The sequence below is a fragment of the Miscanthus floridulus genome, chromosome 13, assembly GCF_019320115.1.
Source record: "Miscanthus floridulus cultivar M001 chromosome 13, ASM1932011v1, whole genome shotgun sequence".
Classification (NCBI taxonomy): Eukaryota; Viridiplantae; Streptophyta; class Magnoliopsida; order Poales; family Poaceae; genus Miscanthus; species Miscanthus floridulus.
This window is the reverse complement of record NC_089592.1, coordinates 14,719,119-14,724,229: the sequence shown is the minus strand read 5'-3', so window position 1 is coordinate 14,724,229 and position 5,111 is coordinate 14,719,119.

The window sequence follows — 5,111 nt, the reverse complement described above, 5'->3', positions numbered from 1 at the left end:
CCCTAGCATAGTTTTAGGTGGATCAAAACAAATCTAAACTCGAGAACAAGAGATGAATCTAAAACTAAAAGCCAGGCATGCAAAACGACAAGCAAAGAGTGGAGCCAGAGATTACTGATACATCAACTTGAGAGAATCAATCCTTATTGAATATGTGTCCAAAAAATGCATCACATAAGCATCGCACAAGGATTTTTTTCTGAATCCCTATAAACCCTAAACAGCGCGCAGTCCTGCTGCCTGTTCTTCTCATCTTCTGTCCTGCCGTTTTCTAGGAAGATCTCTGCCGCCTTCTCCTTTTTATCGGCCGAGATCTCCCTCAGTCTTCTTTTTTATTGGCCGACAGCCCGACACCCAGGTCCAGCACCTGTTGCAACTCGGCCATGCCCGGGACCAAGCCAAATCTGGCTCCTGCAGCTCGGTCACGTACCCAACCAGGTCACGGCACAACAGCACCAAACCGTGTCCATCTAGGACAGTACACCTTGTTTGGATGTCCATGCACCATGCACGTGCACATCTCCATGGACCTTGAAGCAACCGGCCCTTTTCTATCTTTTATATATACTCATAGTCCTTAACCACGTGTATAGTGATATATATACATGAATTTACATTCTACTGTAAATTTTACTTTGCAGAAGTAGATAGCGAGCCTGTATTCCCAGAAAATGATAGTGAGCTTGTTGGAATTGAGAAGCCACGTGAGGAAATCATCAAAATTCTAATGTGTGGCCAAGACACGGGCAAGAAACAATTACAAGTGGTGTCCATCTGTGGAATTGGAGGTTTAGGCAAGACGAGTATCTCCAAAGCAATCTACGAACAGATTAGAAATCAATTCGAATGTTGTGCTTTTGTTCTGGTGTCACAAAGACATGCAGATAACAAAGGGATCATCGAAGACATATTTGATCAAGTTGGATGTCCTTATCCCAGCTTCGAAGAAGATGTCAGTCAGCAACCCATTGAGCAACTTATCACTCAACTCAAAGAATTCCTACAGGATAAAAGGTACAAATTATAGTATCTCTCATGCTATGGTACTCGAACTTGTTAAGTATATGAAGGCCCATCTAATATACGCCTATGTGGCCCTTCTAATATACGCCTATAAGGCTCTATATGTATAGCCATCTCCACTAATGGAGTGATTATCTTCTCAAACATTTAAGGTTAGTATTGTGGATTCGATTCAGCGGGTGATTAGTGATCCGATTGGTTGGATCGATGTGTGTGACTTCGGTGATTTAGCACTCAAGACACAAATGATCAATATTGACCCTGGACAGTGCATGTTCTTTCAGTGCTTGAAAACCTTCTTTAGAAACTTTAATTTTCACTGCCCAGCTATCAGCCTAGAGCCTAAGCTCTGGTGGTTGACAACCCAACACCATCGGGGTTTTCCATGTATCAGGGTCTATATTAACCCTATTATCCGGTGCTCTGCCAGGGACACCACTAGTTTTCCTGTGTTCTTGTGGAAAGCCCAAATGGCTCTCTTCCTTCGCGTCTCCTCATATCCGGGCTTCTTCTTCATGCATGTCTTCTAAGTTCTTCAATAGTGTTTTATGTCCTTGCTTGAGGTGTTGATCACTTGATCTTCACGTTGCCTTTGTCCACGTCCATCCTTGTATCCATAGAATTAAATACCTTGTATACTAGCAAACAATGCTAGTCCTATTGAATATTGATCATGTGTTACTCAATCACAAAAATCATAGATGACCCTAGCTAGGTGCCATTTTTCTTACCTCCCTCATTCGTGGCCAGATCTTGCATGGTCGGGGGTGCCCTCCCACCCTCCGGTGTAGTGGCCCTCTCAGGAGCGAGGACGGTGACAGTGACGTGGGGGCTAGGTCGATGATGGGAGCATGGGCTAGGTGTGCATGGCTAGTTTTTAAATTTTTTATTTGTTTTTCACCACCGGTTTGTGATGAACTCCACTTTTACTATCCACCTTTCACCGTCGGCGAGCAAAGCCGACGGTGATGAAGGGTTGAGGCCCGGCGGTGGAATTATTGTAGTAGTGCACCTTTGCGAACTGCTCGTTAACGGTGTGTTTTAGCATCAACAATCCCATCTGTGCGAATGGTTGTAACATGATGCCTTCTTGGGCTCACGGCTCCATGTTAATATAGCTAGGAACAGCCCCTAGCGTGGCGCTTACAACTTGTACAACAAGGATCTACTAACAACTAACTTACAACAAAAGATTACAACAGCTTGGGGTATATCCTATCCTATTTCTATGGAGTCGTATCCTTCTGTCTTGGGGAACAAACTAATCACGCTAACAACAGAAGCCAACGTGCCGTGCATCACCTGGAAATTCCGGTCTCACCTATCAGATATTCCACCCCCCAATCACAACGCATCAGTGAGGTTGAGATTGTTTCTAAACATGACAGTTTGTCTGACTGGGAGTGCTTTGGTGAAGCCATCGACAACTTGATCTGAGGTGCTGATGAATCGAACATCTAGACACTTGGATCCAACTTGTTCTCTTACAAAATGGTAGTCTATCTCAATGTGCTTTGTTCGAGCATGAAACACAGGATTAGCCAAGAGATACTTTGCGCCAATATTATCACACCATAAACGAGCTGCACAAGGATATGAAATACCTAATTCATCAAGTAACTTTCGTATCCACATTATCTCAGCAGTTGCATTGGCCAAAGCTTTGTACTCGGCTTCAGTACTTGACCTAGAAACCATGGCCTGTGTCTGTAACACCCTGGTGTTACATTGTAATGTTTTGCTGAAACGTTTCGTAAGCATCTGAATTATGTGCATTTGTGTATGATAGGCTTTATAATCAATGTTTGGCATTGAGACATTTTTACGAAACGGGAAAGCAAATGTTATGTTTCGTGTAACATAACGTGTTTATTATCTTAATCGAATTCTTGTTAAAACAAAATGTTATAAAACGTTTCGCGAACGGCGATAAAAATGTGCGGTTGAAGACATGGATGGCTAGCGAGTACGTCCCGGGGGTCGGGTTTGGGATTCGACGAGAAACCATTCGAATCGACGTCCTCCGCGTAAGTTTTTGAAGAGGTCGACGAAGCCATCTTTGGCATTAATTGTAGAACAATTAGCTTAAGGAGTAGCGCAATGTCGTGACTGTGTTTGATGACTCGTTGTACCCCCTTTTTGCATCTAGCAATTAGCTTAGCGTTTGGAACACGGCGTACGAGTTTTCTAACCGCTTTAAAAACCGTGCAAGGCTCCTAACTGATTCCTAAGCGCGGTCACCATCCCGGTTAGCTTGCCAGCGCGCTCTGCGCGTGGGCCAGAGCCCACCGCCGCACCCGGCTGCGCTCGCTGCGCCGTGCACGCGCACGACCTGTGCGTCCTGGCCACTGCCTCGCTACTGCCCGCCTACGACCACTGCCCCGCTGCTGCTCGCCTCACCAGCTGAAGCGTGCGCCCTGGCCACCGGTCGTGCTCTACCAGCGCCTTACCCTGCCCCCCTGTGGCCATTGTCGCCACTGGGTCCCGCGTTCGCATCGCCAGCGGCTACGCCGGTACCGTGCCTTTGACTTCCTTGGCCACTTGCGCGCTGGACAATTGCTTGCTTCGCCGACACCTCGACATCGCGTCGCGGTGTCCGTTGGCTGGCACTACCCGCTGCGGCGCCATGACGCGCCTCGTCGTTTGCTGCAGCGGCCGTGCGAATGACTGTCTGGAGCACGCCCTGAGGTTCCCCATGACCAGGCACGTCGGTACCGAGCGTTGACACCGCAGACGAGACATGCGATGCTAGGACCTCCCCTGTCTCCGTTGTCCCCTTGCCGCCGTGACGTTTTCTTCCATTTTGCCGTAGTGGTTGCACCACGTTCCAATTAGCTTTGCTTGCAGCTCCGTTAGGCGGCCGGTCATCCAACCTACCCTACCGCACTGCCGTTCTCACCTCACTGTGCTCCAATTTTGAATTACCGCGCCACCGGGTCCATAAGTCCGAGCCGACGCCCTTCATCGGCGAGCCAGTCCCGCAGTACCCCTCATGGCGATTCAGTGCACCCACAGTCTCGCCATGTCCTCCTGAGCATCCCGCGCCCCGCAGCCATAGCGTCGCAGCAGGCTAGCCCCACCGCAAGGACCGATCGTTGCATATGACTCTAGGCAAGTCACAGATTATTGTCCCGAGCACATACTTGGGTATGGGCGCAGGGAAGGCTTGCTACTCTCTTGTCGTAGATCCGGCTCTTTCCGGACCGACTGATGGGAAGAGGAGGTGGTGGAGGTCCTTGCACCGCACTAAGTCCGAGACTCAGAGGCGGGGGCTTGGAGTCCAAGTTTGGACGGGGACCTGGACACCCGGGACAGGAGAGTGGTGGGTTAGTCCTGCTTGTGCCTGGGGTACAGGCGGGGCGTGTGTCTTCGGGGCACCCAGCTGGGCACATTGATTCGTGAATCGCCAGGGCAGTAGTAAGAACTGTAAGTGGAAAAAGGAGAAGGAACAGTATCGATTGCTCAACCCTTGCTTGAAAGTAGAACAGGTGGTTATATAGATTGACTAGATGAAAACTTAATACGGCTGATGATAATAATGTATCAATAAGGACTCACTATTAGTATTGCTTTTTGCTAAAAAGAGAACCAGCAAACCATAAAGCCTAGCATATTCCTTGGAGTCGGGAAAGTATTCCCACTGGTCGGATAAGTCTTGCGAGTACATTGTGTACTCAGGGTTTATTTACCTCTGTTGCAGGTGATGCTTGAGGTGTACCTTGTGTGGAGGATTCTTCTGGTGGGCTCAGACGAAATCCTCGTTATCTTATCGCTAGATGTTATATTTTAATATTGCGCTGTTTATCATTCCGCACTCTGTATTTGGTATTGTAATAATGTACTTTCTAAGAAACTCTAATGTATGAGATGGACTTGTGTTGTAACTCGTTTTCATTATTGGATCCTTGGAAAAAATGTGGATCTTTCGGGTTCTCCCTCGGGGTGTGCCCGACAGACACCGCTCGTTGTAGTTGCTTTTGGGGTGCTTAGTGTCTGGTGGAAGACGAGCGCCTCTGTAAGTACGCTATTTCGAGTGGTTCTGCCACAGTTTCCTAGCACACCAAGACATAAGATTGCATCCCAAGAAT